The sequence below is a fragment of the Ambystoma mexicanum genome, chromosome 7q, assembly GCF_040938575.1.
Source record: "Ambystoma mexicanum isolate Mex_15411 chromosome 7q, UKY_AmexF1_1, whole genome shotgun sequence".
Taxonomy (NCBI): Eukaryota; Metazoa; Chordata; class Amphibia; order Caudata; family Ambystomatidae; genus Ambystoma; species Ambystoma mexicanum.
In genome coordinates, this window is record NC_090941.1 from 710,295,560 (window position 1) to 710,310,567 (window position 15,008).

Consider the following 15,008-nt stretch of genomic DNA (forward strand, 5'->3'; position numbering starts at 1 on the left):
AATCTCGGCAGCATGCAGCTGCTGTGGAGCCTCAGAGGTAGACTTCATACACCTAGCGTGGTCATGCCCAAGCATCTCTTCGTTCTGGAGTTAGGTACTCGAGAAAATCTCAGCAATCTTAGGAACGCAACTAGACCCTGAACCTATCCTGGCACTACTGGGTCTAACCAGACACCTGCCGGCTAACGGACAGAGACTGGCAAACCTGCTGCAGGTTTTAGCACGAAAAAGGATCACAATCAACTGGGAGCCCTGCCCACTTCCAAGCCTTCAGCGTTGGCTAAACGATGTGACCTATTGCCAAGATGTAGAAACATGCTTTATAAAGACAACCTCTTCACGGACCTCGTCCCTGGTCACAACCCATCAATCGCCACCACATCGAGAAGAGGCCAGCTGGAATATGTAATCCTGGCCATGGCCTAAATGACTTTGTCTCGGTTGAACTGCGGGGTGGGGGGAGGGTGCGGGAGACAGGCTTTTGGGGACTTTGCTGAGGCCGGTGCATGGCCTGTTTGTTACTATGTGTAAAAAATAAAAAATAAAGTTAAAAAACAAAACTCAATGGAACTCTTTGCATACACTGAACATTCGTCTGCTCTTTATGATCTGTAGCTGAGCATTCTTCGTCAACAGGTAAAATAGATGCTGTGACTGATTGCCCGTGATACTGCCCTTTGATCCTGCACAAAGTTAGGTGCACTAGACACAGTGCCTCTGCAAGCTCTATTTTATCAATTATAAACACCCTAGGGGCACCAGATGCATGGGGGAATGAGAGAGCACATGTATCAGAATCCTACAGATCTCTCTCTCCCAACTTTACCATACATTATCTGCTGAAAAACCATGTGCATCTACTATCGAGTCTAAATATTCTTTATCTTCACTGCCCAGGAAATCAACTTCAACATTTCTTTGTGACCTCAATATTATGTCACTAGATAAATGTAAACCATTCACATCCATTCTGTTTTCCATCTTTGAACATGAAGACAAAAGAAAAAAAAAGACACAGAAACAATCATTCTAATATACATTATAAATCCACAGTTTTCTTCTTCTTCTTAAAACATTTAAATTCCTGATTTTTATTTAATCCTCCTTTTCCACTGGAATGAACTGCGACTCCTTAGGGCATCTATAACGTTGAGCCTGCTCCTGTGTCGTTGGAGGGGTGCCTGTATGCCTTTGTACGTCGCTAATATGGACCGAGCTCTTGCTGTCCTCCACCTTCACAGCTGTCTTATTTGTGAAAATCACACGGTCTAGCCCATGGAAACGCAGCCCATTCCAGCGTCACACAAAGGTATGAATAAAAATCCGGTCGCCAGGGAATAACAATTGCTTGTGCAAATCGTCAGATTCTTTGCTGCTTCCTTCTGTAGGCTGTTGTGAGAAGACACAACCTGTGAAGATATTATTCTGACACTTTTGGTTAAGGCCCAAAGGTACTCCCTAAACACCTCACCCATGACCTCTGCTGATTTGCGATTGTTTTATAGGGTAACACAAATCCAAAAAGTCACCAACAGTGCACGGGAACAGTAATGCTTTATTTTAATGTTTTATTTTAATGCTTTGCTATTAGACATGCCAGGCCACAATGAAAACATGCCCAACTGGATGCACAATGTAGACCAGTCTAGACAAGTCATAACATATTACAGTAAAACATGCCAGGCCACATTTAGACATAGCTAGAATGGTTGCACCAAAATGCCAGTTGAAGCAACTTATCATGGTTATTTTTGGCTGGACCAAAATGCCTCTCTAGCCACTAATACCACATATGCCTGCTTAGCCTGGACATGGATGACGATTAGGATTTATAGCAGAATCCCCGTCCCAGCCCCCACCCACCCCCTGCACCAACTCCCAAAATTAGCTCCTTGACCCAGAATTACCTTCACGTACCTCTTCCTTGTCCCAGTGCTTACGTATGAGGCACCTTGCCTCATAGGTACGTACTGGGATGAGGAAGAGTGGGACTAGGAGTAATGAAGAGTATAGGTAACTAAGCAAGGCATTACCTCCATGTCCCTCTACCTCATCCCAGTACTTGTGTATGAGGCAATGTGCCTTATACACAACTACTGGGATGAGGAAGAATAGGGCTAGGAGTAATGAAGATTACCAATAAGTTATCAAGGCATTAAACACAAGCCATGGCACAACACCATTGAGCTGACTGGGCTTCAGCCCCCCATACCCTGAAATGTTGTGCTATGTTGACTTGACCTGGCTGTCCTCCAGAGCCGTTGCCGGACAGGACAGGACACAGATGTTAAACAGCGCCTGGATTTTGCTGTTAACAAAGGCTCAGCAATTACTAACGTAAAACACTACACTGTTAGTACCTGCACTCAAATAGGCAATTGCGATTGTGATATGGGTTTAGTGCTTGCATACCAGGGGAGTGATTCGAAGGGTAGAGAGTGGACAGAAGATCGCTTTTTTACAGCAGTCCATAAGTGGGTGCTTTCAGACTTAAAGGAGAGAGTTAACTGCATGTAACATTTAAGCTACACTAGAATAGTCTTATTTGAATGCATAAAGAAGTTAGATACCCCCACACAAATCCATTTGCCCCTCCCCTACCGCCCATGAAGTTAGCGCCTCTCCCAACATTTGAAGGGTTAGCCCCCAAAATGTAGGTTTTGTTGCGCCCCTCAACAAAAGCACACACTAATCACCATACACACACCCCCAGCCACACATACATTTAAGTGTGCCCCCTTACACCATACACTCACTCAGGCAGCCAGCTATACATTTAAGTGTGCACCCTTTCATCATACACTCGCACAGGCACACCCAGGCGGCCACCCATACATCATGCACTCACTCATTCCTGCACATTACATTATATATACAGACATTTACATGCATGCACACACATTTAAAGAAATTTTGGTTTTAACAATATAACAAACATAATCGTCATCACTTGTGATATTTAAAGCAAATCAACAGGATTACGCATCCCCACCCTCCCCCAACTCAAGACCACTGTCAACATTATTGTCCATACTTATTGGACCACACATTTAAAGAAAATACATTTTCTTACCTATAATCCGTTGATCCAGGGAAGGTGGCCTTCAGCTCCCTACCCTGTTCCAGAAATAATTTCTTTATGAAGGCAGAGTGACTTCAAAAACAAAATATTTTTGTAATAATTTTTTTCACATTATTTTTTCAAGGGGGCACCCTCTCAGGTCATGTACTGGTGGTCCCCCTGCACCACAAGGGGTGCGTGGGCCCCTGCTATGCCATTGTAAACTATTCAGTTTGCTACAAATCGACTTACTGTTCCTGGAGGTTTGGTATGAACCATTCCTCCTGGAGCTCTGCTGTAATTTTTCGCTGTAATTTTTCGCAGAGAAGTGTGCAATGTGTAATGGAGTTGCTCTAGAGCCACAAAAAGCAGATCTACAGGCATTACTACCTTCCCCGTCAGCTGCTGTCTCCAGAGCAAATCTGTGGGTAAGAGGGCACATCCTCTCTTTTCCCAAAGCTCCTGTTCCACTTTAGGTGCTTTTCCATGCATTTCTATGATTTGAAGCACCAGGACTACAATTTACGGATTTGGCAACTGTACCTGCTGGGACATGAGTTAGATGTTCTGAGAATCTGTCTGTGGCATCATTTCCAAGTGCTATTGAGTTAGTACTATTAGTGTGCGCCACACACTTTACGATTCCTACTTCTGTCGACAAAGTTAACGCTTGGTTTAGTCTGGATAGCAGCACAACATGCTGTACAGGGGTCCCATTGGATCTCCCAAACCCTCCTCTCTGCCACTTTGATAACGCTGAATGCACAGTGGAGGTTACATACGCATACTCAGAATAAATAATGACCGCCTTCCCCTTACTCATTTCTAGCACCTCTATAAGTGCCACTAGATCCGCTGCTTGCGCGGACTAATGCGACAGCAACCGTTTCTTCAGGCGGACCTGGTATTCCCCATCCATAAGACCCACAACGGCTGCACCCATATGCCTCTCACCCATGTCCTGATTGATTGTTGAGGACCCATCAACAAAAGGTACCTTGTCTCCCTCCAAAGCATCCTCCTTAACACTCGTCCCCTCTCCCTCTTCTCCCTTATATGTTACACAATCATGGACAATGTCATCAGGATTCACTGGCTCGGCAACATATGTCACAGTTTTGACTAGGTGACACCATGCGGGACGGGATGTAGCGATGCATTCGATAGAATAACCTTATACCCCAAAACTCTTTGGGTCGTCGAAGTCGACATTTCCTGTCTGTTCAAGTGAGAACACAGATAAAATGGTTTCCTGTAATTCGGGGTCGCCAAGAACAGAGCATTGCTGATCGCATCCTTGAGTTCCTCAAAGTAAGTCATCATTTCTTCAGATCATTCTATTGGACCCTCTACCTTCTGCGCTTCTTTAAGCGCCTGCAGTATTGGCCTCATTTAGTTAGAGTAGTCAAAGATCCAAGATCTACAATAGTTACAGAGTCCCAAAATCTGCTGCATTTGGTTCACTGTGATTGGCTGAGGTGTATTCTGAACTGCGGGTTCTCTCTCTGGCATTACCTTCCTTCCTGCGGGCGATATCACTTACCCCAAATATGCTACCTATGTCTGGCAGTACTGCATTTTTTCTTTGTCCACTATGTACCTCTTCTCCGCAAGCAGGGTGAGCAGCATTATTGAATCTCCTCAATGCTGCTCTTCTGAAGTGCTACAGACTATCAAATCATCCACATACTGGATTATCACCCTATTGAAAGCACTCAGAGATTTGAAGTGTCCCTGGGGCAACCTTGTGTGCTCAAATCTGGGGACCGAGAAAAATGCATTCTTTAAATCAATCACTATGAAGTTGAACGACCCAGTAGGGCTATTACAGAGAATGGGAGCAGTATTTGGTAACACCGGAAATTCTGCCTCAACAATATTGTTGAGGGGGTGCAAATCCCAGACCATCCTCCAACTGGACCCCTTTGCTTTCTTCACAGGGTAGATGGACATTTTACATGGGGACACAGAAGGTTGCATTATGCCTTGCTTCAACAACGCCATAATGGTTTAATAAATTCCCTTGTCTGCTTCTCTAAACATGGGATAGTGTTTAACCCATGGTAATTATGCACCAGGTTTCAATTCTATCCGCACTGCTCCAATAATCTTTAACAGCCGCACATCTTGAGGATTGCTGGTCCATAAATGGAAGCCCTGAAGCCCTGGACTGTGGTCCAGCTGTGCAGGACAAATTGAAGAAACACCACTTTGGAGCGCTTCAGGTTCACGTGAGTGCACTTTTGGGGGTGAAGCAAGAGGGGAAATGGGGGGAAAAGAGGATTGTTTCTTTGATTTAATGGGTTTGGTAAGGGTAGAATCAGAGTGTGTGCGTTGAGTTAGTCGAGGGTAAGGGGATTGAAAGGGTGAATGCTTTGTAGGAGTGAGTGAACGGTCTTATGTTGCAAGTCCTTTTTATATATTTTTACCTAGTTTGTTATTTTAGAGGTGTGAGGTGGTATACCCACCAGGACGTCCTTTGTGAGGTTGGTCTTGATACACTTCCGTTTGGTTGGCTGGAGCCGTCGCCTAGGAGTGAGTTGGCATCTTATGGTAAATCCAACTGTAGATATCTTCCTGAAGTAAACCATTGGCACCCTTCATTTTGTATTGACTGTGCAGACACATCCCTCGCTTTTCTTGGTTTATTCGAAGTAGTGAAGGGTAGCTTCCTGTAGTCAGGAAAATATGGTGTTGCAGTAGAAAATACTGTACTCGTGATGAAGAGGGCAAGAGCAGCAGTGTTGTAGTGGAAAACATTGTGATCCTTCTATGCTCGGGTGAAGGAGATATCTCTGAGATATTGGCTGGCGTGTGTTTTTTTAAATAAAGATGCGGTCTTTTGTGTAAGAGTGAGAAGTATAATTAAAGTGAATAGCTAAGCGAGGTGATTGGGGTGAAAGCAAGCAAGGTGAGTGATTGTGGGGAAGACTAAGAAACTGGGAAGGGGAATAAGGGGTTCTTCGGGTTTAAAAGTTGTGCCGCGGGGTCTGATTATGTGTTTTGAGTCATTTATTCTGAAGTGATATTGTTAAAGGTTAGACTATGGAGACTCCATGTAATCATTTGTGTCAGGTATCTCCTGGCTATAATGTAATGATTTTAATGTACCATCAGGAAGGCCTGCAGGAAAGATGCTCAATTCTTGGCCTACTGACTGGACTTCTGATAAGGGGATATTGGAAAACTGCATACTTTTTGAACTACAAGGTACAAGGGTTCAAAGTTAGAGAAACAGTGAAACATTTTAGCGCTATGGAGGATGTTTGAGAAAGGTGGGAAGCCCCATAATGTTATAATTTCAGAGGAAGGGATAAACGAGGAGGGTGCAGGAACTCCTTTCACACTTCCCCCATATGTGTGCTATCCTTTATCGCCCGCAGAAGGGTATACAGACCCTGAGTTTGAACTTCCATTTTCTCCAGTGGCTGCGAGACTAACACAGGTAACGCCTCCATCAGCTACAATTCCTAGAAAATGGGATATTGAGGTAAGTGGAAGTCTAACTCCTTCAATGGTTAGGGCTGAAAGGGAATAACTCCCCCGACTGCTCTGTTAGCAGAGAGATTAAAGGATGGAGGAAAGAGAGAGAGTGAGGTAGATAATAAGAAGAGTAGAGGAAGGGCTGATAATGAGGGAAAAGGGGAGACTGTGCCTTTTACCGCTAGGATAGAGGATAGGCTGCAAATGGTAGTATAGACTAAGGAGCAGAAAAAATTGGAAGAAGTGCTGAGGCTAGCAGAGGAAGAGGTAGTGCTGTTATGGCAGCAGAGAAGTAAAGAGCGGGAGGAAGTGAATAGACAGACAAAGGAAGGTGGAGGCATGGACACGTTCTTGTTAGGTTGGATAAATCAGTTATCAAAGAGGCCAATGTGGACCTGGAGGTTGGAAGCATTGCTATGGGTACAGGATTCGAGCAAGGAGAACGGGAACCGGCACCCTACTGTAGTGCTGAGAATGCTTCCCTGCCTGTAGAAGTATCAGGGGAAGTGATTGTTACGCTCACCTGGTATCCACAGGGACGCCACCCCGCTGGGTTACTCGCTGGTATGCTTCAGCTTTGCCCTGATGTGGTCTGTGCGGAAGGTTCTGCCTTGTGGTAGAATTAGGCGTGCTCTCCGGCCTGCCTTCTTTGCAGGGGCGCGTTGTCTTTCATGGGCGAGTGCAGTCCAGTTACTTCACTGACGCCGGCCCGTTTGATATTGTTCAGGTAGGCCTTATTGCTGTTCTTTAGTTTTGTTGCTATCCTGCATGCCTTTCTTTGTTTAAAATGTCTCTTTTTTCTCCCTTAGGTATGCGGAGCTTCAGCGCGGCGAACTGGCTTGGTTGAGCCCCGCTGGTAAATGATGGTGCATTAAGAGCACTATGATGCGGTAAGTAAGCGCTATGCACAGCCCTGCAAAGTCTTGCCTTTGCTAACCTGTGTTTTCCTTCCTTGTAGGTCGCAGTGTTCTTCAGCGCGAGTGGAGTGTCCGGAGTGGTGCCAGCCGATAGGCGACCAGTCAGGTAAGCCTTTTGAGCAGTTCGTAATTTGTAAATGTCTCTACAGCTTTCTTTAATGTTGCCTCTATCTTCCTCTTTCAGGTCGTTCTGTCCAGGAGGCGTGCAGATTCGAGGAAGCTGTTCTCAGTAGCTGCAAGTGTTTAAAGATGAAGACTGCAGGTAAGATGCAGCTACTAATGATGTTCCTTTTGTCTCCTTGCAGGTTCTGCTTCTCCGAGGTTCGAGGGAATAGCTGGACACGGTGAGCGTCACGTTGCAAGCTGCAAAGTAACACGAAGCATGTTCTGCAGTCAGGGTGTGCTTTATATAGCCCAGGTAAAGTAGTACCAGGGAAAGTAGTTCCAGGCCTGCCACACCCAAAACACTAGACCGCACAGCTTTGTTCTTAGGAACCAAGCTATGTTTGCTGACAATACAATAAAGTAGTTCCCAAGCACATTGTTGTTCATGGTGTATGAGCCTGCCGCCATAGGCGCCAGGACTGGCCCCATGAGGGCTTTTGAAGAGGATGCCAGGCTCTAGAGGCCGAGCCCTGACTCCACCTGGCCAATGGGTTTGCCAGAGGGGGGGTTTTGGGTGAGGGTCATGACAGTGATAGCAAGAGAAAAAGGTGAATGGGAATCAGATGTTGAGCAGGGAGAGAAGGGTGTAGCAGCCTCACCTCCCGCTCCAGTAGCAGTGACAGGGAGTACACCATGGAGTCATAGGAGGTGCCGTAGTACTTGCATGGCCATAGTAAGTAGCAGGGGAGAGTTGGGGGAAGTCCCAGTCAGAGTGGGTGTGACTCAGTTTTCCTTGCTCCAGAAGGGTCAGGGAAAGGTGTACTATGTCCCCTGATCACACATAGACTGGAATAGTTTGATGAAGACACTCCCTTTGTTCACTGCAGGGGCAGGGAAGTGGATTTATGAATTCGAGAAACACACTGCTGGTGTCATGTTGGCCATAAGGGATATGGAAAGTTTATTCACTGCTGTAATGGGGGAATGCTCAGATGAGCTTTGGAGGGGAATGGGGTATCTGGAAGTTCAATTGGATACAAATACCCATGATGGAGCAGCTTATAATAATTATAGGGCTCGGAGGCCATGCGGATTATGTATCCCGATATGCATGAAATAATTGTATTCTTGCTAAAACAATGAAGTTGGGTGACGATCTTGCTGCATACATCCAGTTAATTCAGGAGATGTGGAGGGCAGAGATGGGAGAAGCGTGGAATAAGAATGTGGCAATTTCTTTACCAGATGCTAAAGAAGGGACTTCCCAAGGAAGTCCAGCAGGATATGGATAAATTAGTAGGGCTGGAGGCCAAGAGTTAGCCGGGAATTCAGGTACAAATTGTGCATTTTTGTAAAAGGAGGCAAGAGAAGGAAAAGGAGAGTAGAGAACAGTTACAAAAGACAGAGGCCAATCTCGTTCAGAAAGATCTAGCGAAAATCTATTTTGAAGGAGCAGTGATGACCAGCTCCATGGAGGGACAGCAGGGACAATTGGGACAACAGGGGTATAGTGAAATGGGGTATGACACAAGGTTGGGTGGCCACGTATGCTCCCAGTCCAAGATAAAAGAGAGGGTTTCCGAGAGGCATGGGAGGATTTTCATGAGGAAATGGGTCATTTGGTAGATTTGAAGGAATGGGGCTCCGGTTTAACAGGTCAATAGGAAATAACTATAGAGGGTTATATGGGTTTCATTGTTGGTCGTGCAGAAGGATGGGACACGTGGCATGAGACTGCCAGAGCAGGCCACAGTATTTTAATGTAGGAGCTCAGCAAATGCAATCCTGACCATGCCATATGCCCCAGGCTCTGTGTAATCGCAGCAAACACGGGTTCAACAAAATCCAGCGACTGCAGCTGCACAGACCTATGTGATTCAACTGACCATGCCAGCACAGGTACAGACATGGGGAAAAATCCTTTACCCCAAGGAACGGTCAGGTCACTCATTACACTGGAGCAAGTATTTTTGGAGGGAATCCTTTCTCGCTTCCTGGTGCTAATATGTACCAAGTTTAGGACATCTCACAGGGATATCTGATGTGTCCAGTCCTATCCGTTACCACTGATCCAGAAGAGGAACCCAGAACAGGTGTGCAGGTAGGTGACCGAACAATTAATTCATGGTCGATACAGGGGCTACAAAATCTTGCATTAAGGAAGGTGAGCTTCCCTTGTCAGGTAAAAAGCTGGACACACAGGGATTCTGTGGGGCTATCCTGTCAGTTCCTTACACTGAAGATCTAAATATCTAGGTAGGTACACAAAATGTATCTGCTCCTTTGTTGTATTGCATAGATACCCCGGCGAATCTCTTGGGCAAAGATCTCCTAAGTATGTTCCACATGTCGATCGTTTTCACAGAGGAATGTATAGTATGCTCGACTGGTGTGTATACAGTAAGAGAAGTGGCCCATTTGCATGCATACATACTGTAGTGAAAGCATGATAAGGGGGTGGCTGTACATTCAACTTTGTTTCTTTATGGGTAATGGTTTTGTCGAGTTGGGTCCCGGGAATCAGAGATGAGACATGGCAGTTACCGATTAAGTTTTTGTTTTGGCCTGTTGTACCGCAGGAGGTAACACCAGGCACCAGTGTTAGGATTCAGGAATGGCAGATCACTGTGCTGCACATTTGGCCGAATCTGAATTGGTAGCAGATTTCCTTAACGAAATTGGCTGCAAATATATTTGGGGGGTCATGTATATAAATGTAGGGGGTAGTCGGGGCCTTGGGGTGTCTCCCCTGCATATATTTGCAGCCAATGCGAGTTAGAGTAAAAAAATCTTGACCAAATCGGATAAACCCAAACCTACTAATCTCCTAGAAGCAGCAGTTATCAAAAAAGGCAGAAAGATGCGTATAGTTTTATGCATCCATCCAACCTTATCGCTAAGGGACGTGTCCGACAAGCAATTGTTCGAAGATACTGAAGAAACAGGAGAGATGGTTTTTGAGATCGGGGTGCCTTGCCAGGTAGCGATAGAGCATAGGGAAGTACCACAAACCATGCTCATCGTTGGAAATACATCAACAGGAGGATTTGGGAAAGTGCTGAGCCATTTATAGACATGCGTTTAACGCATCTGGTTTCCGTATAACTCTTTTTCGCTGTGCACAGAAGACTAGTCCCTGCACAGAGAGACTCCCAACGTCTCGGAAAGCCTGGGCTCCTGGCTGGTTCACCAAATATGGGTGGGTTGGCCTCTAATCATCTTAACCCAAAGCAGGCCCTCCACTTAAGAAGCGAGTGCACGTTTCTATGTACAGCAAGTTTATTGTACAATCATCTCGGGAGGGGCTGGAGAGTCAAACTAACCCGAGGGTCTCCGAACCCCACAAGTTGATATATATATTTTTGCAACAGTTAAAACACTCCCATATATTTTATTACAAAGCACCCTGACATGTGATTGGTCAAGACCTATACAAAAGAAATCCAAACTTGCTCCAATTCCCCTGTTCTCATTAGTCACAATGTGTACAACACACCCTCTTTTAGGATGTGTCCGTGCTAGGTCGTAACATCATCACATAGTTACACATTCATATACAAACATAATTCTTTACAAGTCCCAGCTGGCCTGAGACCTTTTAACCCTAAAGGTAAATGCACATGTTTTGAAAGAGCACTTCAAACAACATGAAGAGAAGAATAAAGAGGTTCCCTTTGAACTGGTGATAACTATCTCACCCACCCCAACTTGTTGGCTTCATTGGAACAATATAATCTAAATAACTACCAATTCAACATGCATGACCTCTGGTCACATCCTGAGAAAACAATTGAAACCCATGAAGTATCAGTCACTCTGGCCTCGAGTGTCACTTGACCCCAAGTTTATTGTTGGTCAAAGCAAATGTTTGCATCTCCCTGAACAATAAATAACAAACTCCCATGCACGTAAAAAGATTACATCTGCCTTCTGTGATACTGCCAGGCTATACTAAACCTGGATTGGCTTGCTCACTTGACCATCTGCTTAATGTCGCTGTTCATCATTACCTCTGCTTCTGTAACGCTCACCTGATTCCCACGGAGGCGCAGGTCTGGCCTCGAGTGCTGGTGCTTCTTCAATGGTGAAGCGCAGGACTCCGAAGATGGACAGGAAGGGCCCCTCTACTCTGGCTTCTCTGGCTCGCAGGAATATTCCCCTGTGTGTGAAAAGGGAGTATTACCTACTGACTGAGTTATGCTCAAGCCTCCCACTCTCTTCCAACCCTCCACGATACCCTTCCACGATTCCCCGTGAAGTCTCACCTTAGGGTCAGGAAGGATGAGCTCTCCATCCTGCTTCTGATGCAGGGGCGCGTTGAAACCCAGTTACTTCACTGGATTCAGGATTGATGGGAGTTCAGGTAAGCTTGACTATTCAGGTAAGGCGCTGTAAAAGTTCTGCTGCAAGCTCAAAAGTCCAAGCTTAATAATAATGTTCATTGTCTTGTTGCAGCAAGCGCTAATGTTTATGTCTTTTTCCCCTTAGGGGCCGGGGTTCGGAAAACCAGAGATATGGTGCCGACCCGAAGTGAAATGTGCAGTTCCAGTAAATGACAGGTAAGTTCTGGATGAGCGCTCGGGTAATGTCTTTGCATTCGCTCATTCAATGTCTTTGTCTTTTTTCCCCATAGGGGCCGGGGTCCGGAAAATGCCTGGAAGCGGCAAGACCCGAAATGAAATGGGAATGACCCAACAGGTAAGACTTAGAAGGAAACTGAGCTTTTCCTATTCCTTTCCTTCTCTCACCTTGTTCTTGTCTTTTTCTCTCTAGGCTCTGGGAAGTGGCTGTGGATCCGGATGATCGCTGCTGAGGATGGAGGCGTCCAGGATAGGTGAGTGAAATGCAGCGCTGCAGCGATCGTAGCGAAATGCTTTTAAAATGAAGTCTTCCTTTTCAGGATTGTCGGTGTGATGTCTCCGTGGTGCTGATTTAGCAGGTAAGGTCTTTTGTCTCCCTTTGCAGGTGAACCAGGATACTGACAGGCGTGGCTGAGGTCCAGATGCAGGAGCTGACACGGTGAGCGTCCAGCTGCGAGGAGCAGAACAACGCGAAGCGTGAGTTGCTGATCGGGTGTGGTTTAAATAGCTTTGGATGAAGTTCCAAGTGTGTATCCTTCCACCGACCACACCCGGGTGGAAAGTAGTCCCACAGGTAAAGTAGTTCCATTCAGGCCTCAAGAGGGCCTGGATGTAGCAGCATGGTCTGCATCAGGTAAGTGCACATTAAAACACTTGAACACATGTCTAGCTCAGGGGTCCAACATGAGCCTGGCGCCTAAGGCGCCAGGACTGTGTCCAAAGGGCCCCAGCTTTGGCCCGCTGGCACTCCCCTGGGGGAAATGATGCCTGCCTCTGGGGTTGCTGGGTCGGACCTGGCTCCTTGGAGGTAGGCATCATGACAGTACCCCCCCTCAAGGCCCCTCCCAAGGTTCTTTCCTCCGGGGGTTTTGGCTTGTTCGGAAATCTCCGGTGAAACCTTTGTACTAATCGAGGTGCGTGGACATGGTTACTAGGCTCCCACGATCTCTCCTGAGGTCCATATCCCTTCCAGTCAACAAGATAGAAGAGTTTCGACTTTACCACCTTGGAGTCTAAAATGTCTTTAACTTCGAATTCTAATTCCCCTTCAATTTGAACTGGATCTGGAGGCTTGGACAATCGGGTTCCTGGTTGTACTGGCTTCAAAAGTGATGCATGAAAAACTGGATGAATACGCATGTTGGACGGCAGATCCAGTTTAAAGGCCACTGGGTTGATTATAGCCTTGATGGGGTAAGGTCCTATGAATCTGGGATTGAAGGTTCGCGGGCCCTTGAGGGGTAAATGTTTAGTTGCTAGCCATACCTGGTCTCCTACTTTGTAAGGAGGAGTTTTACTTCGGTGCAAATCAGCGTTTTCTTTATACTTTTTCTTGGCTTGCTGTAAATGACTTGCAACTTCTTTGAAGGCTCGGGTTATTGTGGAATGCAGATGATTTACTGCGGGCATTTCCAGGGTCAGAGGTGGATCTAGGTCAGAGGTCCGAGGATGGTGACCATACAAAGTATAAAAAGGGGTTTGTCCGGTTCCAGAATGCACTGAGTTGTTGTATGCATATTCTGCGATCCAAAGAATGTCTTTCCAATTCAACTCAGATTGGAGTAACATGCACCGAAGATATTGCTCGAGAGTCTGATTGGTTCTCTCGGTTTGTCCGTCGGTCTGGGGGTGGTGGCTGGTGGATAACCGCACATCTATTTGTGCTAATCGGCAACACTTCTTCCAAAAATGGGAGATAAATTGACTTCCACGATCCGAGACTAATACGGAAGGGAAACCATGTAGACGAACTATATTCTCCAGGAATTCCTTGGCCAAGGTGGAAGCTGAAGGCAAACCTTTTAAAGGGATAAAGTGGGCCATTTTGGAGAATAGGTCCACAATTACAAGGATTGTGTTGTGACCAGCACAAGGAGGCAGGTCGGTTATACAGTCCATTGACAGGGTGTGCCATGGTGCCGGTGGAATATCCAAGGGTTGAAGTAGGCCGGCTGGCCTTTTCTTTTGAGCTTTGTTTTGGGCGCAAATTCCGCAAGACAGAACAAAAGACTTTATGTCTTTTCTCCAAGAAGGCCACCAGAAGTGGCGTTTGATTTTTTCCTCCGTTTTAGCGATACCAGGGTGCCCTTTCATTAAAGATTCATGATGATGGGCAATAACAAGTTCTTGCAATTCTTTACTTGGCAGAAACAACCGCTCCTGGAAGTAGGGTAAGTCTTCCTTAACGGTGTAATGAGGACCCTTTTGACTCCATTCCAGTAAGGTTGAAGAGTCTAGAAGTTGTTTTACTTGCGTTTGGATGTCCTCAATAGTTTGCAATGAAGTTAAGCCTACGATTCTTTGCTCAGGTATGATGGACACAGGTTCTAAGCTCGAATTAGGTTCTTCCATGCCAATCCGGGATAAGGCGTCCGCTTTTCCATTCTTGCAGCCAGGGCGATAGGTAATTACAAAATCAAATTCCGCAAAGAATAGAGCCCATCGGAGTTGTCGTGAAGATTGAGCTTTGGCCGTCTTTAAATACGGTAAGTTTCTGTGGTCCGTAATTACGGTGATGGTGTGTCTTGCCCCGAGAAGGTAGTGACGCCAAGCCTTGAAAGCAGATTTGATGGCCAGTAACTCTTTATCGGTAATTGCGTAGTTGATTTCAGGAGGAGAACATTTTCTGGACCAAAAGGCCACTGGGTGTAGTTGGTTAGTTTTTGGGTCTCTTTGCGACAGAACAGCTCCCATGGCCGAACTGGATGCGTCGATTTCCACAATGTACGGGAGATCTGGGTGCGGGTGCTTCAATACAGGTGCAGAAGTGAATTTGGTTTTCGGGTACTGAAAGGCTTGTTCAGCCTCAAGAGTCCATTCGAAGCGTTTGTTTTTCTTTAGGAGAGCTGTGATGGGTTGGAC